General features: G+C 46.0%; 1 pseudogene; it reads right to left on the bottom strand.

Annotated features, from left to right (window-relative positions):
• Positions 1 to 6,663: 6,663 nt before the first annotated feature.
• LOC144119973 (uncharacterized) lies at positions 6,664 to 18,173 on the bottom strand (annotated as a pseudogene).
• Between the last annotated feature and the right edge of the window lie 7,210 nt (positions 18,174 to 25,383).

Raw genomic sequence — 25,383 nt, 5'->3', positions numbered from 1 at the left:
TTGCCTGGGCTAACATGCAGCCCCTGTGCTGCTTACGTGACACGTCTTTTTAGACTTCGACAAAACTTTTGACAAAGTTCCACACAAGCGGCTTTTTTTTTAAACTCTCACATTTTCATCTCCATTCTCTTGTTCTTGCCTGGATTCGTAACTTTCTAACTAACCGACAACAGATTGTTTTTGGTAATAAATGTTCATCCTCCCGCTCCTCTGTTATTTTTGGGGTACCCCAAGGCACGATCCTCGGGCCCCTTTTTTTCACATTTATATAAACGACCTATCAACTGACATACGCTCTAACATACGCTTCTTCACTGATGATTGTGTTGTTTACCGTCCTATACTCACTAACAATGATCACCAGCTCCTTCAATCCGACATAGATTGCATATTACGTTGCTGTCAGAATTGACTTATGTCGCTTAACGTGAAAAAAAACTTTTCTCCTTTCCTTACACAGGCATCACTCTGACCCATCTTCAGAGATCACCGCTTCACCAGATAATCATCTTTACTTTGATAAAAACAATGGTACTGTGCATTTTTTTACAAGATGAAGACTGCTGGTAGTTTTATTAAGGACTGTGAACCAGCACTGGTTGCTTCCTATGAACTTTTATACGCAACCAAGAACTACACAGGAATATAATATGCAAATCACAGCGACTTGCCAATTGTTGGCGCTCTCTTCTATTGGGTGACGAATGTAGCACCGTGCCTCGCTTTTACTGTTTTTACGTGCTACGTTGGTGTGCCATCGCTTGTTACTGCCTGTTCTCTGTTGCCATTCGAATTAAAATGAAGAGCCGCCAGGAGTGTGCTAGAAAGGTCAATAAACTCGATGCTTTTAGACATCATTATCATGTTGAAAAACCCCCGCAGGGGGGCGTCTGCAGCTTGGAGGCGTTGGTGAGTGGCGACACCACAGGTTCCCGAGCATCCGCAGGGACATTCCCACAAGCGGATGATGGTGAAGAGTGCATCACAGTGGACCCGAGCACCCGCGCCCAGCCGTGCGTAGCATCGCCGTTTCCGGGGAAAAGGGGCTCCTGGTGGTAGAGCGGATGCCGAGCGTTTGGACCTTTAAGGCCCCTCGGCGGAGGCAACACACCACTTTGGAACCAGTTCCGTGTATACGACACCTCCGGCCTTACCCGACCGGGGGAAATCGGCAGTCGCCTTTTACTGTCCTCCTCTCCATATTTTACTTTCCTATCTTCTTTCTCACAACTTTCCTGTCTTCTCCTCTCTTCTAGTTTTTTTTCTTATATACTTCCCAGGCGGCAAGGGTTAATTTTCTGTGGCGTAACTACCCTGAGCTGGCCATATTTCCTGTCCCGTCCCCTTGTTGGGCTCCATGGTGAGTGGCTGGCACCATGGCCAAAGAACACACTTTTTTACGGCTGCCTCTTTCCTTTGAAATGATCGCCCTCTGGAAAGTGGGCGGACCGATGTCACCTCTCAGTTTTTCAGCAAAAAAAAAACTACGCTTTCAAAGTACCACATCGTTCATAGCAAACAAAAAGAAAAGCCAGCCAGACTTATGTCCCCGTTTCTAGTATCCAAATTTCTCACAGAATCCCTGGGCCTAAGTATAAAGTGACAAAACTAGCTAGTGGTGACCTTTTGCTCGAAGTGATCGATATCATTCAGATTTCAAAGCTGGCAAGCATAGAAACTTTTGGTGATATCTCTGTCTCCGTGATCGCACATAGATCTCTAAGCACAGTGCGCGGTGTCATTTCTGACCATAACTTCTTGCAACTAACCGAAGAAGAAATGATCGAAGGATTGTCCAATCAGAATATGATTAATGTACACGGAATCAAAGTCCGTAAAGATGAGAAATTCCGACAATGCACCTGATTCTAACCTTCGCCTCCTGCACCCTGCCCGAGTCAATCGAAGTAGGATATGCAAAGATCTCCGTCCGTTCGTATATACATAACCCTCGACGCTGCTTCAAATACCAGAGGTTTGGCCACGGCTTCCAAAGCTGCCGCCGCCGCGATACCTGCGCCAAATGTGCCTCCAATGATCATCAATCAAACGACTACGATGCTGCGCCGCGCTGCGCAAACTGCGAAGGCGACCACGCCGCTTATTCATGGTCGTGCGCTGCTTGGGAAAAAGAAAAGGAAATAATTACATTAAATACCAAACAAAATATAACATTTAAAGAGGCAAGACAGCGTTATGCAACGACTCAGAACACATTCTCTTTCACTGCACGTACAAACTTCGCCGATGTGGTGCGAGGGCGCGGCACACCACAGCGGCCTTTCGCACCTGCCCAGCTCACGCCTAGTGAGGCTGAGGCAGAGCCATCCGCGCCCCTGGCAGATGCAGCGAAAGCTTCTATGCCACCCCCGAAAAGGGCCCGCTGGCCACCAAGTTGGCAGCCCGCAAGGCTTCCGCCGTTCGGGAGAAGCCCAAAACCTCCCTGCCCGGGGGCTTCCCGTGAAACTCGAACGCCTCCAGTGAGGCGATAGACACAAGTCAGAGCTCACCTCCACCTCAGTGGAGGTGGAACTCTCTTGATCGCAAGAAAAAAAAAACTGTAATGACAGGCCCTCAGCATGGAGGAACCTAAGGTCTCAATACAATCACCCCCCCCCCCCCCCCAATCATCATGGCGTTCTTTATCCACTGGAACTGCCATGGAATTCTAAATAACTATAGTGACGCAACAGATATCTTAAATTCTCTATCTCTTGTAGCGCTGTGTCTGCAGGAGGCCAACTTGGGACCTTCTCGTAAAAATATTTTTAACAGTATAAAGTCTTTCGCCGTTACCATGAGCAAGCAAATAGGCTCTCTGGAGGCGTTGCTGTTGTAGTTCAGAGCGGCGTTGCAACCTATGAAATAAAGCTCCAGACGAATTATGAAGCCGTTTCAGTCACTTCCCTGAGCTTTAAAACAATTACCTTATGCTCTATATATCTTCCACCACAACTCACTGTAACACTACAAGATCTAGAGGGGCTTTTTAGGCAGCTACCGGAGCCATATGTGGTAGTCGGAGATTTTAACGCGCGCTCCTCGTTTTGGGGGAGTGGACAGACACCAGAGGTCGGGTTTCAGAAGATTTTATTCTGTGCAACAACGTCTGCTTGCCCAATACAGACAAGCCCACATATTGCTCTTCATCCTCAGGAAAGATGAGTTGCATAGACTTGTCTTTTAGATCTCCATCCACATTTACCGATTTTAAGTGGGATATTCTTGATAATCCGTACGGAAGTTATCGCTTTCCAGTGGTAATTAACTTTGCATCACCACCACCAATAATCCCAACAAAGCCACACCGTTCGAAGCTGCACTTAGTGGACTGGCCACTATTTCAAGAAAAGGCCTGTCTGGAGAAAATATTTTCTGATATCTTAGCGTTCGAGAACTAAATGAATTTTTTACAACATGTATCATTGCGGAAACACGCGTAGCCATTCCTCAATCTTCAGGAGCTGTACGAAAAAATATTAAGCTCCGGTATACACAAGAGCAGAGAAACAAAAAAAAAAAACAAAGCCTGGGGAACTTTCCGAAGATAATTCACACACGACCACCTCATAAATTTTAAAAAGGCGAGAGCAAAAGCACGGTACATACCTCCCAATGCTGAGAAAACTTCATGGAAAACTATGTGTCGCCCATAAATAGTTCAGTTACAGCAAAACAAACGCGGGAACAAGTGCGCAAACTTAATGGCAGCTTTGCTCTTTTTTACGATTCATTTCCTAACACCTTCGGATACACAAAAAAAGCATTAGCGAACAGGCCTACAAACAAGGGGAACACTTAGCCACAGTTTCTAGTTCCTCACACTACACACAATTCTTTATAAAGTACAAGAACACAACAGAAAAGCAATGACTGCCGACAAGTGGCAGTGCAAATGAACATTACAATAAATTAATCACACTAAAAGAAATCCGTACAGTACAGTGGGCGGGCAAACAGACAGCACGAGGCCCAGATGAAATCCATTATGAAATGCTTGCTCACCTCTCCGAAGGCGCTGTAGAAGCTCTTCTGAAATTCTTCAATAAAATATGGCAGTCTGGGAAAATATCAGAGTCGTGGAAAAAGGCCGTGGTTGTGCCAATCCTGCATGAAACCTGGAAAACCACCAACTTCGGCTGGAAGTTACAGTTCAATAGCACTTACTAGTTGTCTTGCTAAAATTTTTGAAAGTGTGCTAAGTATTAGATTAATGTTCATCCTTGAATCGCGCAAACTTGTTGATAACCACCTATGTGGATTTAAAAAAGCATGCTGTACAAATGGCCATCTCGTCCGTCTTGAAAACACAGTCTGTGAAGCATTCATACACAAACAGCACTGTTTGGCAGTATTTTTTGACCTGGAAAAAGCTTATGATACCACCTGGAGGTATGGGATGCTGAACTGCCTAAAAGACTTTCTTTCTGACCGTTCCTTTTGCGTATGTCTAGACTGCACGCTTTCGAAAAAATTCATCCAGGAAAACGGCGTACCGTAGGGGTACCTTCTAAGTACCACACTCTTTATTAGAAAAATGAACTCAATATCGCAAATAATTCCAATGTCCATCATGTATTCCGTATATGTTGACAACCTTCAAATTTCATGCACATCTTCCAGCTTACCAATATGAGAAAGACAGATACAGCTTACACTGAACAAACTAGCGACTTGGACAGACCAAAATGGATTTAAGTTCTCTCCACAAAAAAACAGTTGCCGTCCTTTTCTCACTGAAAAGGGGCGTGCAGACTGATCCCAGCCTGAACTTGAATGAAATTGTCCTACAAGTAAAACAAGAGCATTAATTCCTAGGCATAACTTTTGAAAGAAAGCTCACATTCTTACCCCCCCCCCCCCCCCCCCCCCCATAAACACCCTCAAAAAGAAAGCTTCCCGATCTCAAAAAAATGAAGGTGCTCTCACGGAAACACTGGGGGACCGATAGGTTATGTGTTTTAGTGATCTGCCGCTCCGTAGTACGGTCCACTTTGGACTATGGATGCATTGTGTATGGGTTTGCAAGGCCATCATACCTCATAAAACTGAATCCCCTACAAAACGTGGCTTTTCGTCTATCAACTGGTATATGCAGAGCATCCCCCGTAATCAGTCTGTATGTAGAAACAAATGAACCATCCCTTGCAAACAGAAGACTAATGCTTACCTGTGCATATGTACTGAAAATAAGATCCTTACCAAAACACCTTTGTTACCCCGTAGTTACCAAGTGCACATCTAGAAGGCTAAAGGCTATTCAATAATAAACCGAAATCAATCAGACCTTTGTTATTCAGCTTTGAAGATGCGTGTCACGAACTGGGAATATAAGATGCTCTACCTAAAATTGCCCCGAGACACAATCCATTGCCATCATGGTACTGCTTTCCCGCTAAGTGTGACTTGAGTCTAACACAGTTTCGTAAAATACAAACACCACATGACCACCTACTATAAAAATACTTGGCTTTGAAAGAGAAATATTCAAGCTACATGGAGTTTTACACAGATGGCTCGAAGACAGCGATGTTTGTTGGAAGCGCCGTAGTACAGGTTGAATGGGAAAAATAGTAAGTTTGTCAAGTTATGTATCAATTTCGACTGCCGAACGTTATGCAATGTGTATGGCTGTGGTAAAAATAGTACATGAGAACATTAAAAACAGTATAATATACACCGATTGCCTGAGCCTACGCACAGCTCTGCAGTCAAGCAATGCAGTTTGACTTTTAGTAGGCAGCATCATACACAGCATAGAAAATTTCACAACACAAGGACATAACCCAGATCTGAAGCTCCGGCTTCCATCCTGCTTACCACGACGTGAAGCAAATTTGTTGTGTCTCCTGTGGCTTGGTGTAGCTTTCACCAATCATTACTCCTTCTTTATCGGTATGGCTTATAGCCATGAATGTGCCATCTGCGGGTGTGATGAGACTATCGCCCCCATTCTTTGTGAATACCCTGCATACAGCGCCGAAAGGCAGTCCCGCTGCCGAGCACTGGAGCGTCTAGATCCGCGCCCACTGACGGAAATGAAGATTCTCGGCCACTGGCCGCGACGATCACCGGCGATGAATACCTCCAAGGCACTGCTTTGCTTCTTGAGGACTTCTGGCCTGAGCTGTAGGCTGTGGCTTTACCGAACGGTGTGACTTTGCATATTGACTTTAATTTCCTGCTACTCAATTTTCTCTTTCATCTTCTTATCCCCTCACACCTTTCCACCCGTGCAGGAGAGCAAAACCGGTTATTCTTCTGGTTAACCTCCCTGCCTTTTCTCCTCCTCCTCCTCCTCCTCGTCCTTCCAGTGGCAGACGCCTTCCAGCGACTCCTTCCTCTCTCCTAAAATTGGAGAGGGAGATTCCCTTTCTCTAATTTGTCACCTGCCAAACGTGGCAGCGGGTCGTTGGCACTTTCGTGTACCGACCAAGGCAGGTGGCACGTGCCAAGTGTACACAAGAATACACCCCCGGACGACGCCGGACGTTTTTTGGAACACTCAACAATTCGGGGCTAAATTTTGCGCCGGAAATACAATAGAAAGGAAGTTAATTCTTCAATTTATTCAAAATATTGAATTCAAGATAGAACATAAATTGCTGGCATCCTTAAGGACGAAATATTGTGCGAAGAAAGCTTTGCTGATGGGCACCACCATCACGAACCTGCAAGCACGATTGAGGTTTCCACTCACCCAGGGAGCCATTCGACTTTTCCATCGTCAATGCCAATTTACCCAATGTACTCCGGCGGCCTACTTCCAGTGCCGCGTTTCTGCAGCGGCGTTGTCAACGCCAACGCGTATTGCTCTAATCCCGTGTTTCTTCCACAACGTTGTCCACGCCAACGCATTCAGCTCACATCGCTATGTTACTACCGACAAAACGCTCACAGCGCAGATATTAGTTTTATAGTAGTATTAGTGGATTAAGGAGACGATGTGCCATGCTCAGCATGAGTGTGTGTTTCAATTCACCACTAGGCGTGCTTTGGAAGAATATTGCGACGCTGATTACCGGCTAGTGGTCACGGCGCATGCGGATAGACTTGCAAAAAGCATTTGATGTTTCCCACAATATTTTTTTCTTGATTTTGGAAAACATAGGTGTAGTTGGTGTTATTTTAGAAGTTAGAAGTAGTTAGCATGGCACATAACGGATGCACCGCGATGTTAATTACTAACAAGAACTTAACTGAGAATATCCCAGTCAGCTTGTGAGTGAGGCAGGGATTCCCACTCTCCCCACTTCTGTTTGCCTTGTACTTCGAAACCGCTCTGTGCGAACCTAATTGCGAGCGAAAACATACGAGAAAAATGTTAAACTACAGTCGTTCCAAGTAAAAATTTTAGGCAACGCAAATGACTTGGCTGTTTTTTGTGTCGATGAGGACAGCGTTAACAATGCAATGACACTGTACCATAGTTTCTGTGATGTGGTAAGTTGTTGCGTTAATATGCGCAAATCTGTTCAGTTATGGCAAGTTGACTTGAGCTCCCCTCCTGATGTTTACATAAGAGTAACGTTTTCACGTACTCCGTGGTCTTATATTCGAATTCCCTTGGCTCAATATCCAGATAATGCGCTGTACTGGAACGCGAAAACGAGGCAACTACTAGAGCAGTCGAATACGTGGGGAGATGGAGATATATCGATATTTGCGCGGGCGGTCATTGACAATGTGTTCATATTTGCGAAGTAGTTGTAGCTTATCTTCTCATTGGAACCTTTTCCAACTTTTTGGCCGGTGGAGGCCTGGCTCTACCTAATCTGACTGCGAAACAATTGGTCTCGTGGTTTTTGTTTCTCAGAGAGCAACGCGACCGTTTTATTCTAAGATTTCTGCTCCTGCGCCTCTCATCTGCTCTTCCAAACAAAGTCGTTTCTTCTAAATACGGTCTGAGATACGTTGCCAATGCGCCTGTAGATTTCTGTCAGTGCGATTTTGAGTGCAGTACATCAACCATTGTGAAACACTAGCAGTTGAATCCTGGCATAGTAGACACCATGTTTCCAAAACCGACATATAGGTTCCTGTACAGCGGAGCTAGGCCAAGGTAGGCATAAAGATGTCCTAAAACGGGCTATGAAAATGATGGTCACAGCGAGAGTTAAAGCCGTCTTCTTCAAACATTGTACCAATGCGTTGCCTGTCAAAACGTGCCTACAAGAGAGAGGTGTGTTTCTGTAATGGGGGACTAGTTGACTCTTATGTAGAAACCCAGAGAATGTCAACATTTATTTCTTGATTCGTCGGCGCTGTATCCTTCTGGGGCCTCCTGCAACGTGCCATTAAAAGAGACATCTCGCTCGTTTCACGGGTAATCAGTTTCACACTTAACAAGGAACAGATTCCGTATGATGGGCTGTATCGTCTTGGCTTGCATTCGACCTGGCGGTCTCGAATGGCAGTCCGAAATAGGGATCCCGACGGCCACTCTGGGTGCTGTTATTTTGTTCACAATGTATGTAACCTGCATGATATCCTCACGAAGCAATGTTTCTATGCTGAATTAAGTCATTGAAGTCATGGATGATCTCGTTAAAATGAAAGTCATAACTTTTTGCATCACACTATTCATCAAGGTTGGGTCGGGCTGTACCTGCCGCTACAGGCAATAAAGAAAAAAAATGCCGCGATAGTTTAGTACCTTCGCGCAGAGGTCTATGCAACTGATCTGTTCGCGCCCCAGTGGGTTCGAATCCCCGTCGTGGATATTAATTTGAATTTATTTTTGGTTATTAATTTCACTTGGCACAAACCCACGGACACCACAATAATACAGACATCTTAAGATCTTAGCTACAGTTAGCTGAGACACGTGGAATATTATATAGAACATGTCATCAACTGTTGTCAAGTGATGTTCTAAGTAAGCTTGCTTCTGTCAACGTAACCGGCCTTTCCCTCGCTAAATGCGCAGTTGAAACTCAGGCTGTTTCGAAAGTCACAGCAGCACAGGCCCGTGGAGTCCTCGAATGGGAAAGCTGTAAACTACGGACCTGTACAAATGAAGACCTTGCAGGAAAATGCCGCCGACCGTGCCAGAGCTCTTCCGCTTCTCTACCCATCCCACTGTAACCAGCGGCGGTAGAGCCGTACTCTGCTATCGAACCGCGCTTCGAGAATATACAATCCTGGACGAACAAAGTATCCTGCAGAATACCGTGAAGCATTAGTGTGTACGTACATATTTCAATTAACGAGTCAAAACTGCATTGATTCGACGATACGCGACGGCACACACACTCAGCAGCAGCGGTGGGGAATGTTCCTGGCGTTTGTCTAAACCAGACCTTCATCGTTCATATGTTACAGGATTCATCGCGTCACTTGCACGACCCCTGTCTTTTCCGCAAACCAGCTCCAGTTGACCAGCAGCAGACAACGCCTCTGCGCCGTTATTCACCGCGTCACCACTACATCACCACTACGTCACCTCAAGACGACTACAAAAGGCACGCCCATCGACAGCAGTTTTCCACACGCACTCAGCAGCAGCGTACCGAATGTTCCTGGCGTTCATCTAAGCCAGACCTTCACAGTTCATATGTTACAGGTTTCATCCCGCCACTTGCACGTGCGCTGTCCTTTCCACAAACCAACACCAGTTGACCATCAGCATAAAACGCCTCTGCGCCGTTCAACACCGCGTCACCGCTACATCACCACTACGTCACCTCAAGAAGACTACAAAAGTCACGCACATCGACAACAGTTTTCCCCACGCACTCAGCAGCAGCGTGCCGTATGTTCCTGGCGTTCGTCTAAGCCAGACCTTCATCGTTCATATGTTACAGGTTGATTCTTTTGAACTTGTACTTATCGGCTGTGTGGCTACCGCTACTGCGGAGCGATCGTGTTCTTTAGAATCATGTCTGACTGCCTTGTCTGCGGCAACTCTTTTACAGACGTCGAAATACACTTCTCTTGTTCTGAATGACAATTCAGTTATCATGTGGGCAAATGTTCTGGGGTAACTCTATGTGCGCACTGAAGAAAGTCAAAGGCTGCCTTAAATCCTGGAATTGTGTCACTTGCAAAACAGCCAAAGCCCGGAGTGGTCAAAGTTCAACAAGCGATGAAGACATAGGTGACCTTAGCCTTCCGGATAAAATATCAGATTCACCGTAATATTTCTATCCTGCTACAAATGAAAGTTAAGGTAGATGCACTGGAGCAAATCAAAGAAACCATGGCAAGCGTTGAACTGTCCATGCAAGAAATGTCTTCAAAATATGATGAGGTCATCATCCAGATGAAGCAACAAAATTCAGATATTGAAGGTGAAGTAACGGAACGTAGCCGGTGGGTAGTGGCAGAACAAAGAACGTTTATTGCCGGGTGTTGCTGGCTTATAAAGACCGGAAAGGTCACATGACACATGACTGGCATGATACGCGGCACGTGTGAAACAGTCTTGGCTCAAGCTATACATCAGCCTGCGTGCTTGATAACTTATCACGCGTACTTGATAATACTACATTCCTTCCCCCTAAGCTGAAGTAAGTGAGACGATCCGGTGGCTTCCGTGGGCGTGTCGAGCGACGTGGTGGTTGGTCTTCAGCTTGAGAGCGGACTTCCCGTGTCTCCGTACCTTGATGATCTTCTGCCTCCTCAGAGCTACTTTGAGCGTCGTCAGGGGTCCGGACTGGGCTCGGCTTGCTAGGGGACGACCCCACGTCGAGCCGAGGCCTGAGTTGGTCCACGTGGCGGCGCTGCGATCCCTCCGGTGTTTCTATAGTAACCATGCGCGCTCCCGTCGTGGACACCACAGTCGCAGGCATCCATTTCTGAGCAGACCGAAACTGGCGCGACCATACAGGCTTTCCTGGTTGATAACGTGTTGGTGATTTTGTCACTGCTGGCACAGGTTCACCGGAATCATTTTCTGTGACCTTGATGTCCGTGAGTGAAGCCGTCAGCCTGGTTCTGGGACTGAAACCAAACAGCAGTTCCGCTGGCGATTTCCCTCGCTCCAAAGGTGTCGTTCTATAACGGAATAAAAACTTGATTAGTCGTTCTAGGAAAGTCCCTGCTGAATTCTTTCGAAGCCCTGTTACCGTCCGCACGGCCCGCTCCGCCAACCCATTTGACTGAGGATGGTATGGGGCTGTTCGGACGTGTTTCACATGGCTTTCCTGCAAGAAACTAGACATGGTGGCACTTGTGAACTGTGGTCCGTTATCCGATACCAAGCAGTATGGTAGGCCAAACCGTGCGAAAATACCCTCAAGTACTTGAATGGTGGTCTCTGCTGTGGCGGTTTTTAAAGGTATGGCCTCCATCCACTTTGTCTCGGCGTCAACCAAAACGAAAATTTGGTAGCCATTGATGGGGCCTGCAAAATCCATATGCAACCTGTACCATGGCTTGTTGCTCCTGGCCATGGAGACGGAACCTCAGCAGCTGGCATGGGCCAGCATTGAACACATTTAGGGCAACGTTGAACTAACAATTCGATGTCCCTATCTAGTCCAGGATACCAAAATAGCGCTCGAGCTGTGCGCTTCATGGCTGTGATACCGGGGTGACTGTTGTGCAGTTCCTTTAGCATGCATCGCTGCGCCGCCTCCGGCAACACTACTTGATGGCCCCAGTATACCAGGTCGTGGCTGGTGGCGAGCTCGTTACGGCGAGAAAAGTATGGCATCAGGTGTTGCTGTGCTGCCGATAAGTGCCGTGGCCAGCCGCGTGAGATCCACCCCCTGATCCGCTGAAGCTTATCGTCCGAGCGGCTTAGGTCCGCTAGTTGCCGAGCGGAAAGGGCCATGGAATTTAGGCCCCGTGTATAAAGCACGTATTCCATTGATTCTTGCCCTTGTCGTTCACAAAAGCACGGCAAGGGTAGGCGACTGAGCGCGTCTGCTTTAGCATTTAGGTGTCCTGGGCGGTACTCGAGATCATAATGGTAAGCCGACAGCAACAGGTCCCAGCGCTGGATTCTTCCCGCGGCCATGTGCGGAATTGGCCGTTCCCGGTGAAACAGCCCGGTCAGTGGCTTGTGATCCGTCACGAGAGTGAAATGATTTGCCAACAAGTAATCTCGAAACTTGGTAACGCCGAACACCAAGGCCAACGCTTCTTTTTCCAGTTGCGAATAATTCCGCTCAGCCGGCGTCAGAGCTCTCGAACGGAACGATATGGGGTGGTCCTTGTTCCCGATTCGGTGTGACAGCACCGCGCCGACCCCCACTGGTGAAGCGTCGCATTCAAGCCGCAACGGCTTTTCGGGGTCGTAGTGGACGAGAAGTTCCGCTTCCCCCATAGCGCGCTTGGCTGCCTGAAAGGATTTTTCGTGCTCGGCTGCCCATTGCCACCGTGCTCCTTTCGCCAACAGCCTATAGAGTGGAGCCAACGTGGTTGCAAGATTCGGCAAAAACTTTGCGTAATATGTGATCAAACCCAAAAAAGATTTTAGCTGGCTCACCGTCTCTGGTCTTGGTGCGGCGGTGATGGCTTCCATATTCTGAGGAGGGTGCAAGCCAGTTGCGTCGATCTTGTGGCCAAAGAACGTAACTTGCTTCTAGCGGAACCTGCATTTGTCAAGGTTCAACTTGAGTCCGTTGTCGAGCAGTCGCTCGAAGAAGGAAGGAAGGAAGGCCTCAGACTTTGCTGGCACATACCCACTACGGGGGAGTGGCCAAGACACAGGCGGTTAATTACTGGATACAGGAAATTTTTGACGGGAAAAGCAGTGGAAATAGTATGTAGTCTGATAGATTGGAAGAGGGAAGGAAAGCGGTCCAGTTAACTTGGAGATCGAAGACGGGACAATTGCTTAATGTGCATAATAGTACACAATGCCTGTAAAGTTACAATGTCTTACTGACTGAGATCGGGAAAAAGAAATTAGAATGGGAGTCGCTGCGTTTCTTGAAGAAAATTTTGCACAGCAGAGCGCACACTCCTGTCGCTTCGTCCAAGCAAAGAAGCGCCAATGGAAAGAACAACCGCGGAAGACACAGGCAAGCCCAGTTGATGAAATGGAATTTGCAAAAGACGCTTCCTCAAATGAGAAAAGCGGCGGCAGAACAGCAGGAAGTGATCTATTGTCTCAGGTTCGGCACAAAAAGGGCACAGTGGGGAAGCTGCCAGGCCAGATCTGTGAAGGTAGAAATTTAGAAGGGGAACCCGGCAACGCAAGCGCGTGAAAGAGACCTCTAGTCTGCGTGAGCGCCAGTCTTTGCTACTCCAAGGATGCAGAAGATGCTGATATTCGGGAGATGATGTATGAGCCGAGGCAGCAAATTCCTGAAATATTGTGTAGCTGCGAAACCTCATCGCAGCTGTATATGCACACGATGGTAGGACAGCAACAATTGGGCCGCTGAGAGAGGCTCTTGCTAAGGAATCTGCAACCTCATTTAAGTGAAAGCCCATGTGACCTGGTACCCAAAGCAACCTTACCGAATTTAGATGCAGCGGAATAAGGAACTTAAAGAGGCGTAATGGCCGAGAGTCAGTGGGTGAGGATAAGGAAGAGCAAATGGACAGAGAGTTTGTCATAACCACTACCTGGGAAACGGTAGATTCTAATTTTCGTAAGGCTAAGATTACTGCTAATAATTCAGCCAGAAAAATTGGAGTGAAATCAGGAAGACGGAGAGAAAAAGACCAATCCAGTGAAGGTGAAAAAATTCCCACACCTGCCTTCTCGCGATCCTGCGAGGCATCGGTAGCAATAAGAACATGAGAGGGAAAGGACCTTAGGTGGTCCTGCAATAGACCCTGAAGAAGCGGAAAGGGCTGCAGCTTTGCATTCGATGGAAAAATGTCATCGAATTCAATCTGGACAGATGAGGAGTTGTTATATATTTGGCGGACATCAGTGAAATGAATATTTATGCGATCAAGGAGAGACTGCACGTAACATATCTGCGGGGTATGAAATCGAGACCAGGCAGCACTAAAAAAGGCGGAAGGTTGACTAAGAAATATTATACTGGAAGCTTGAAGAGGTGAGTCGCACAATTTTAAAAATGTTTGAACTGTTAAAAGTCGAAACCTAGCTGATAACGAAGGCATTCGCGCCTCAAGGTGCAGAACAGCATTGGCGACATATTTTGGAAGCCCCATACAAAGGCGCAACGCCTCACGCTCCAAAAGCACAAGAGGGCGAAGTTTATAGGCAGGAACTCCTGAGAATAAAACACACCCGAACTCCAAAATTGGGCGGACGTACATTTTATAAATCATCAGAAGCGTATGCCTTCTCATGCCTGACCTAGCACTACAAAGCCTGCGCAGGATGCCAATGGCCCGAACTCCTTTTGCAGAAACTTGCTCAATGTGTGGCCGCCAGGAGAGAGTAGAGTCGTATATGACACCGAGATACTTCACCGTCTGAACTTGAGGTATTATGTTATTTCTATAGACCAGGCAGATGTTTACAGGAACAGAAACGGGAAATACTAACAATGCGCATTTCTTCACATTAAGGGACAGATGAATTCTTCCTAGCCAGTTGTCAAGAACATTGAGGTAATTTTGCAGGGTTCGATAAAGAGTGTGAATGTCACCTTCTGATGCAAAAAATGCAATATCGTCGGCGTACACATAAGTTTTCACATTTTGAATGCATGGAATTGAGCTTAAAAAAATGTTAAAAAGAACAGGTGAGAGAACTGATCCTTGCGGAGCACCTCTTGTCTGTGGAAATCTCCTTGAGGAAACACCATTTTGGCAGCAGTTAAATTCTACACAGAAATCCAGGCTACAAAATAGCTTGGGAAGTTGAGTTCCTGTAATCTTAGTAATAGAGTCGAGTGCTCCACGCTGTCGTATGCTTTACTGACATCCAAGGTGACAAGCGCAACAAACTGTTTTCTATTGCGAGCTAATTTAATACGACTCTCAAGGTCAGTATGAGCACACCAAATTGAACAACCCGGCCTGAAACCAATTTGACATGGATTCAATACAGCATTTTCTGAAATGAATGACATGACACGGCTGAGAAGGACCCTTTCCACCAATTTCACTAAGTTCGATGTTAACGAAATAGGGCGTATATTGTCTAAAGTTAAGCCCTACCCTTGGTTTTTAAGCAATGGAACTATTTCAGCAAGACGCCACTCATGCGGTATCCAAGGACCTTTAATAGAATGGTTAATTAGAGCCAACAGGTCTGCAGGAGATTCATTGAACAAAATTTTGATCATAGATGAAGTGACCTTATCGGGGCCAGGAGCCGCTGGGGATAAGCGCAGAACAATTTGCGACAGCTCAGGCATAGAGACCTCAGTGAAATCACTTGAGGTGCATGTAAATATAGTAGGAGAAGGTAAAGCAGATGTAAAGCGAAGCTCTAGGCCACACGCAATATCTTCTAAGGCCTTTGCGATGTCAGCAGGGGACTGAACGAGGGATTCAATGTTGGCAGTCGGAGGAATCACCTTGTTGCGCCTCATGAAATTAAACAAAGCTCGTTTACTTCCTGATTGGGAAAGGAAATCATAATGATTTGTATTATACTTCTCCTTTGCACGGGCGACAGTGCGCTTAAATGTTGCTGCAACATACTTATAATCCAGCCAATTTTTTGGGCATTGATTGCTGAGAAGTTTCTTCCAAGCGGCTTTCCGTCGTCTATATGCACGCGTGCACTCAGCATTCCACCACTTGTTCGCGATTGCACACTTTGTTCTCTTAACCAAAAATTCAGACGTTTGCCTTGCGTGGTCCAGTACTGAACATAGACGTGCAGCCTTGCTTTCGGCACTTATCTGAGCGCGAGTGTCTGAAGTGATTTGGAGGGCTGATTTTAGAGTGTCTTTAAAGCAATTGTAATTAATTAACGTGCGCTGATGTCGCTCAGGAAGAGTTAATTTACACGCAAACTTGAAACTAATCGGTAGGTGATCACTGTTTGTTGCACAGTCAACAGGCGTCCAAGACATAACGGAGACTCCTGGGGAGGAAAAAGTTAAATCCAAGGCAGAGCGGCATTGACTGCGAACAAACGTAGGCAATCCGGAATTGTTGCAGATCAAGTTGTTGCCAGAAGCCCAATCAAATAGCCTAGAACCAAAGCTGTCTGTTTTAAACCCCCAAGTCACATGGTGCGAATTGAAGTCGCCAAGTAATAGAACCTGAGATCGGCTACTAGACATGAGTGAGTCAAGGGGCCGAGTGTCACGCACACCAGACGGGAAATATGCATTAGCTACCGTAAAGGGCTGTTGACCTGGGACACTGAGGTCAACCGCAAGGATTTCACATTCATTGTCCGCATATTGAAAAGAAATGCATGCCCTGTGGCAAAACTTTGTAGATATGAGCACTAACAACCCTCCCCCTCGTGATGACCGGTCAAGCCGGAACAAATGGTAATCCTTGAGATGATAATTGAAATTTGGAGTTAGCCATGTTTCCTGTAAACCAACTAAATCTGGTAGAAGCTGATTGCATAGGCAATTTAAATCTATTGAAGCTGAGAATATTGATCGACAATTCCACTGGAGTACACTTAAGAACCCTATCTTGGCGGAAGTGCCGCAGCCGCGACTGCCTTTTCTAGAATACTGGTCTTAGCGTTTTGACTTGCGTTACTTTTCTTTGTCTTTGACTGGGGGCAAGATGGACCTGCAATATTCAGAGGAGACCCACTTCGTTTCTGGGCGCGGAGATCAGACTCCATATCAATACAATCCATAGAGGATGCGTCCATAACGCTATTCGAAGGAGAGGGCTGAGAGGTCTTTTGTTGCTCACATTGTTTTTGGCCCTGTGGAGCGGAATCGATTACTACAGAAGGAGGGGTAGCTTCCGAAGCCAAAGAAGACAAGAGCGGAGTGGTGGACGCCTGCAGAAGATTGGTCATCTGAGCAGCTATGACCTGCGAAATACACGTGGACATGGTTTCCATAATGCGATCCATTGCATTTGCCACAGCTTTCTCAACTGCCGCTGTAATAGCCTGGGACAAACTAGAATCCATTATGGGTGGGAATTTGGCGGCCACACTAGAGTAGGCTGAGGCTCTCTCCTTGACTGCGGCAAAAGCCTCTCTCCGCGTGCATCTGCGCTTGTCTATAAGCTCGAGCACCTGAACTTCTTGTGCTCGTGCAGGACGGTCAGGCGAATCAGCAGGATGAGCACCGCTACACAAACAACACTTCTCTTGCTGTTCAGGACATTTCTCTCTCATGACGTTCCCCACAGGCACAGCAGCGTAAGGCCGATTTGCAGGCTTTGCCGCTGTGACCAAATCGCCAGCAGTTTTGACACTGAAGGGGCCGAGAGTTAAAGGCATCTACTCGAAAAACCAATGGCCACACCTTAATCTCTGACGGACAAAATATTCCTACAAGTGTGGCAATGACAAACTCAGTAGGAATTTTTACTCCGTCAACCAGCCTGCTGCATCGATGGACAGCAATCACTCCCGCAGGCGAGAGGTTCTCAAGCGTTTCCGCAGGGCTCAATCGAGAGTCGACCCCTCGGACCAAGCCCTTGGAACATGCTAGATGAGGCGGAATGAATGCGCTCACCGGGTGGCTGGCGAAGGTCGTGCACTTTAGAAGATCTTCAATACAGTCTTTATCCGACGACCGGCACAAAACACCACCCCTGCCGAACTGCCGGACATCGGTAATGTGCATAAAGTGCTTCGATGTGGACTGAAGGGCCGCCTGCACTGCCTCCGGGTTGTTCAGTCGGATAGCGCCTCCATCGGAAGGCACTAATGCGACTGGAATGCTTGAAACACCGCTGCGGAAAAAGAGATCAAGTGGGAGCTGGTCTTTAGGAAGAGATGCCGACCAAGGGGAAAACCCCTGGCCAGGAGAAGAAGTCGACATTAAGCTCTCGTCCCGCACCCAATCACCCCAGAACAGGAGCAAACAGGCACAGACAAAAAGAAGGAGAAATTTAGCAAGCTAACGCAACACCGCCAGGTACTTAGCCACTGCCCCGCAGCCTGGGTAGCTGAGCGTAGCCCACTTCGGCAGATCAGCGGCTCGAAGAAGCTCGAAGACTTGCCGGAGAGTTGAATCGTCGTTCTCCTTTTCAGCAATAATGATGTCGTCCAAGTACACCTTGACGCGAGGAAGACCTTGCAGAACGGATTCGAGGCGGCGCTGGAACAAAGCTGGAGCAGATGCGATGCCGAAAGCGAGGCGCTTGTATGCAAACAACCTTTTGTGTGTGTTCAACACGGCCATTTTTCGTGCTTCGTCGTCCAGTGGAAGTTGATTATACGCGTGTCGTAAATCCAAAGTAGTGAACACCTCTCCGCCGTACAGAGATGCGAAGATGTCCTCAATTTTTGGCAACGGATACTGTTCCAGATGTGTCGCCAGATTCACTGTTAACTTGAAGTCTCCACACAGCCTAATATCCTTGTTTCGCTTCACTACGGGCACGACGGGCGTAGCCCACTCGGAAACTCTCACTGGTGAAAGCACTCCTTCCTGTACTTGGCGGTCGATTTCTGCAGACACCTTTTCCCGAAGCGCGTATGGCACCGGTCGAGCCTTGAGGAAGCGTGGTAGAGCGGCATCTTTTTTGTGTAGTTTCACGGGTGGTCCCTTACAGCAACCCAAACTCTGCTCGAAAACTTCTGGAAATTCTGTCAAAAGTTTCGCCGTCGTGGCGTCACCGTGTACTACATGTATGTTCTGCGACGCGCATTCTTCCAGTAGTGCCAGGCTAGCCTTACGGAAGGCCTGTATGGTGTCCTGGCCGCACAAAAGAGGCCCGTTGCAATCCACTACAACCAGCGAGCTGTCCACTTGCGTGTTACTGCATTAGACTTTCATGGCTACTCGGCCAAGAACCGGCAGCGGCCCCAGGAAGCACGTCAGGCGCAGTGAAGTCTTCTCCAGTGGCGGCCACCATTCGCGGTTATCGAATACCCTTCTTGGAATGACGCTGATAGTGGACCCTGTATCTACCAGCATGCGCAGGTTCCGGCCTTCCCAGATGAAATCCCTTTCAAATGGCCGTGTGGACAAGTTCCTACTGTTGTTGTGAGCCTCCAAAGCGTAGAGAATATCCTCGCTACTTCCGTCACTGCCGTCTAGCTCCTTCACCGCAAAGGTGCCTGAGCGGTTAGAGCGACCACTGGAGCACATCCTTGCCAGGTGACCCTTCATGCCGCACTTGTGACACGTCGCTTTCTTGTGTCTGCACACTTCCGAACCATGGTTCGAGCCACACCTTCCGCACTGCGTGGACTGTCATGGATCCATGCCCGCGTCCGGACTTCTGCGGATTCCTCCTGTGCTTCTGTACGAAGTTGGCAGCACCGTTGTCGTTGAAGCTCCTCTCTTGCATTGCCCGGAAATTCGTTTCTGCGGCTTCCGCTGCTTGAGAAAACGCTTCTACCTCCGCCAGGCTTAACTTCTGCTGCGACAACATGTGTCGTCGAGCTTGTTCATCACGGATTCCGCAGACAATCCTATCCCGCAGCATGCGGTCCAAAAACGTTTCGAAACTGCAGTCCTTTGCGAGACGTCTCAAGTCGGTGATGTAGTCCCGTACCTTTTCGCCTTCCGCTTGGTTCCGCATAAAGAATGCGTAGCTTGCTGCAATCTCATTGGCTTTTGGATCGAAGTGGTTGTCCAGGTGCTGTATGACGACTTCGTAGCTCAAGCTGTTCACCGATTCCGACTGGCACTGGCCTTGAAGCACGCGAACCACGTTGTCGCTCAGGGCCGACACCAGAAGCGCACGCTTTTTTCCCGGATCTGTGATGCCGTGGCCCTCAAAAACGGCCTCCAAACGAACACGGTAACTGCTCCAGCTACCTGTCGTATCGTTGAACTGGGTGGCCTGGCTGTCATCGTGCAGCTATCCCATCCTCGTCGCCACTGAAGTAACGGAACGTAGCCGGTGGGTAGTGGCAGAACAAATAACGTTTATTGCCGGGTGTTGCTGGCTTATACAGACCGGAAAGGTCACATGACACATGACTGGCATGATACGCGGCACGTGTGAAGCAGTCTTGGCTGAAGCTATACATCAGCCTGCGTGCTTGATAACTTATCACGCGTACTTGATAATACTACAGAAGGTCTATGCAAACGTGTGGAAAAGCTTGAAGTCAAAGTAAATGATCATGGAATCGAAGAGCTTCGGCAGCAAGTTAACGACCTTGATCAGTACGGCAGGCGGCTTAATCTAGAAGTGCATGGACTGCGCCTACATGAAAATGCAACTCTGCTAGAAAACCTTAACCACCTGCAGACGATCTGCAGCTGCCGCATCTCACTGGACAAGACATTGAAGCCGCCCACTGCCTTCCGTTGAAATCACGAGCTGAAACGACAGACGTCGAAACCGTGAATGCGAATGCATACAAGAATGTAAAGCTTCCGCCCGTCCTGGTTCGGTTTACGTCCCGTACAACAAGAGGTGCTTGGCTCAAGAAAAAGGCTGAATTGAAAGAATTAAGGAAGAACATTTATCTGAATAAAAATCTTACAGTGCAGAACAAAAAGCTTTTCTGGCAGATGCCAACCTCTCTGCCTTTCAAGTAAATAAACCCCCTCTCTCTTTCTGACACATGAATCACGAGCTGATGAAAAAAGGTACCAGTTTGCGTGGCACAAGAATGGTAAAATGTTTGTAAGCCGTGCTCCCCGTTCTCGGGTTATCAGAACTGTCACAATGGAAGACCTTGATAAAGTAAGGTAAAGGCATTCAACAGCTTTAGTTTTTTGTTTACTCATCTGTGAAAATTACAGCCCTTTTCCACGGATGTAAGTATTACGATAAGCATTCATTTTAAGAAAGCACAGCCTTACGTCATCACAACCGGTTTTCTTTGTTCCATTTGAGTTCTCAAACTTTAAAAAGTAAGCACGAGTCCGTCTGCATGCTCCTAGATGAATTAACCATAAATTTGATATTTTGGCTTTTTCTTGGACATGGTTGTGGGATGATTCTGATGTGATACACTTCCCAGCCTACAGATGAGCCTCGCTATCTCGGAAAACTAAAAAAGGGGGAGGTGTAGCCTTTTATATTAAATGCGACTTCTCCTTTGATGTGATTCGTGATGTCTCTGTTATGCATGACCACTACGAATCTCTCATGGTTTAATGTGCTAGCACTATATTTGTTGTTATTTACAGGCCACCTACTGGAATTGTTTCTAAGTTGTTAGAGTTCACTGAACGCATGTTTGATTACTGCTCGCAACTTGGTCAATCCCTGATTGTCACTGGTGATTTTAATATTAACCTAGTTTATTTAGGGCCCTACGCACAGGCATTTTTTGATGTTTTTTTCGTTTGGCTTTGAAGATGCCATTAGTGTTCCGACCAGAGTGACGAATGCATCTGAAAGCCTGCTTGATTTGTGCTTCACGGCGCAAACAAATGGTCTAGGATCAGGTGCCTTGATACCCGAATTAAGTGATCATATGCCGATATTTGTATTGTTTACTCCTGAAACAAAAATACGCATACAAAGTAAACGTGATGCGCGGCCACTATACAGAGCTATAAATAAGAACAGATTTTTTAAGATCAGTGAGCCAAATAGACTGGTCTTTCACCTACAACTTGACAGATCCTGTGAAGACGTTCGGCCGATTTGCTGCAATAATAAAAAACTTCATAACGAAGCATTTCCTTTGAGAAGAGTAAACGCAATAATATATATATATATATATATATATATATATATATATATATATATATATATATATATATATATATATATATATATATATATATATGGGAAACCATGGATCGACAACGAGTCTTTAAGGAGAATAAAAGAAAGAGAAAGACTGTTTGCCACTTTCCTAAAGACAAGGCAACGGGATCACTTAATAAAATTAAAAAAAGTGAGAAAAAGACTGAGCCGAGATATAAAGTTAGCACGAGAAAGGTGTCATCAGAATAAATTCCCTAATACTCTTAATGACTAAAAAAAGTCTGGAAAGCATTAAATGAACTGCTGCCTAACATTAAAGAAAGCGCTGTTTCTGAGATAAATGATAACGGAACAATATGGACAGGACGTTCACTCTAAGTTTAATCAACACTTTCTAAAAAGCGGATCATCGAGTGCTTTGGACACTTCCAACCCTACCTATAGATCTTATATTTCGACTAGTATAAGCAGGTTTTTATTTCTCGCACCTACAAATGACGCGGAGATAGGTAACCAACTACTCAAATTAAAGAACTCACCAGCCTGTTGTTGATGGCATTACAGCAGAGCCTATTAAAACACTCGCGGTGTACATAAGCAAACCACTGTCGTACATCTGTAATCGCATATTGTGCACTGGTATTTTCCCTAATGAATTAAAGATTGTAAAGGTATCGGTAATATTTAAAGGGGGTGACAAGAATGACTTTAACAACTACAGACCAATTTCAATTCTTTCAATTTTTAAAAATTAGTTAGAAAAGTGATAAAAGAACGTATCCTGAATTTATGCGCTGTAAATTATATTATAGCACCAAAACAATATGGGTTTCGGAAGCAACAGTGTACGGAAACGGCGCTCCTACAGAATAAAGAAAAAATTGTAAGCAACTTTGAGATTAAACTATAGAATAGGAATATTTCTTGACTTAAAAAGGCGCTTGACTCCATCAAGCAAGATATTGCAAAATTTAAATGAGTGTGGAATAAAGGGAATTGCTGTTAACCGCGTTCAAAGTTATTTAACTAACAGACTACAGTACACAGAAATACTTAGTTCGCTATCCTCACTAGGAGAAATCAAATTTGGTGTACCACAAAAGTCTATTCTCGGTTCGCTTCATTTACTTTTATACATCAATGATATCATTAAGTGCCTCTTACTACAGACTTAATCCTAAATGCTGATGACACCAACGTTTTTTTTTTTTCTGGTAGAAATTTATGCGCTGTTGAACGAGAAGCTAATATCTGTCTAAGGAAAGTTTATGAGTGGTTTAGAATAAACAAATTAGAATTAAACACTAAGAAAACGAAATACGTTATTTTCTGGCCTTGTGGCAGAGATATCGATGACGCCATAGTATTAAAGTCCAATGATGAAGTCATCAAGCTCTGCTCATTTCATATATTTCTTGGAGCTGTGCTTGAAGAACATTTGAACTGGTCAAATCATATCGACAACAAAAATCGCTATTGCGTGATCCATCGATACTCTAAATAAACTAAGGAGTTTATTACCTCCACAATTAAAAAAAACAGCTATATTAAAGCCTAGCGCATTCACGCCTTCAATACTGCTTATCCGATTGGGGAATGACGACAAAAATCAATATAGATAAGTTATTTGTTTTACAGAATCGCATATTAGGCATTATTGAGAACGCACCCGTCAAGAGTCATTCCGCTCCGCTCTTCAAGAAGAACAATGTATTAACAAAAGGAAACCTTATTAACAGTAAAACAGCAATTAAAATATTCCACGCAGTCAAGCTTAATGAAAGAGAATTTCTTCGAAAATACCTCCCGAACACCGATACATGACAAGGTACGCAACTTACAAAAAGGGTAAAATACGAACTAATTACGGCATGCAACAGCAATCATTTGTAATACCAAAATTTTAAATGGCTACACTGCCATTACAACGTTAGTAAATCAATCATCTTCGTTAGCAGTCTTCAGAAAAAAAGTTGAATGCATATTTGTTGTCACTTTAGGAGGAATTTTACTTCTTAAATCATGTCCGGTTGATTTGAATGCCTGCATTATATTTTTTTAACCCTCCAATGCCACTCTGTGTCAATGCCTGTGCTATTTTTACAGTTTTTTCTGCTCTCCAGTACTTGTAACAGTTTATTTTCTTTTTCTCGCCCATTGCTGAGGTGTGTGTATTGAGAGACTGACATTCGTCAAGCATCCTTGCCTTTCTGTCAGCCTGTTAGACGTGTGCTTTTTTTGTCCCTTGTCTTCCTGAAATAAACATTCAGACACACATGCTTTATAGCAGCCAGCACAGTCGTAGTAAGTCACTGAAAGGAGCGTGCGACTTCTTTCGGGTACGAGCCTCCAGACGCTTTACAAATATATTTTTGGAATGCATTGGTCGACACATACGTATCATGATCCGTTGCGCTCTTTGTTTGTAGGCGGTGAGGAAAGGTGGCACAAAATCACCCGAAAACAAACATCGACCACATGCAGCTCTTCTTCGATCAGCAGCAACATGGAGAAATTGGGTATCCTGGCTTTACTGCTGCTGGTAGCGACCTCTTGCCTGGGCGATGGAGTACTCGGTGAGTGGTCCTAACAAGGGCAATGCCGACAGTACTCGCAGCGTCCGCAACTTGCCTCCTGTTCGCAATTCCTCATTCGTAACTTGTCTCGGAGGTGGCGTAGCTAATGCATCCCTTTCTTTGTCTCCTGGAGTGGATGCAAAATCTGACAGAGGAACGAGAATTGTACAGGAGATTTCTTTCGAGGCTAGTGACGTCGGAGCGATACAGTGGCCCCATCGAAATGCCTGTGCGTATGTGCTAATGAGTCCAAGAAAGCTGGACTTGCTAGGAGAATAGCAGGGGAACGAAACTGAGAACAGCAATGAAGGCGTCTAGCGTGCAACCTATAAATTCGTTGTATCGGATGCAACGTGCCACCAACGCCGTGTTCAAGACATCTTCAGCAAATACAGCAGCTCTCTCGCTCTTCGCTGAGTCCTGTAAGGGGACACTGTGAAATGCCATATGCAGTAGATGTGATGATCTTTACAGTGTGCAAGGCTATCCACGTGCGTTTAAAATAAAACAACTTTGCGGGTAAACCTTGTGGGAGTGCTATCGTCTTTATTTATTTGTTTTCATTTAGTTATTTCTTTATTCACTCATTCATTCATCGCCAAGAGGGCGCGCTCGAGTGCGTAACTTAGGAGCGGAGTCGGAGCGCAACAACATGGCGAAATTGGGTATCCTGGCTTTTTTTTTTCATTTAGTTATTTCTTTATTCTCTCATTCATTCATTGCCATGATGTCAGCTGGAAAGTGATGTTTCAAGAAGACTGCCTGTTACTGTCTTCATGGGTGAGGTTATTCCAGTTTGCCTGGCGGAGGTGCCTCGCACTATTGATGTATTTAGTGTAGTCGTAGGTTCTTCAAGAGGATCAGAAAGAAAAGGCGAAAACATTGGCTGTGGTTTAGCTCTGGTTAAACCTTGAGTGACGCGACAGCTACAGCTGGCCGAGTGGAACTCGCTCAGTCGAATTTCAAGGTCAGTGGGCGCGTTAACTTAGCGTGCTCCAATCTCCAAGAGGGCGCGCTGGAGCGCATCACCTAGGAGCGGAGTCGGAGCGCAACAGCATGGTGAAATTGGGTATCCTGGATTTTTTTCATTTGGTTATTTCTTTATTCACTCATTCATTCATCGCCAAGAGAGCGCGCTCGAGTGCATCACCTAGGAGAGGAGTCGGAGCGCAACTTAACGGCCATTTGA

This window comes from Amblyomma americanum, chromosome 2, assembly GCF_052857255.1.
Source record: "Amblyomma americanum isolate KBUSLIRL-KWMA chromosome 2, ASM5285725v1, whole genome shotgun sequence".
NCBI classification, from domain to species: domain Eukaryota; kingdom Metazoa; phylum Arthropoda; class Arachnida; order Ixodida; family Ixodidae; genus Amblyomma; species Amblyomma americanum.
Note: the sequence above shows the minus strand (reverse complement) of the source record. Positions and strands in the feature narration are given on the sequence as shown.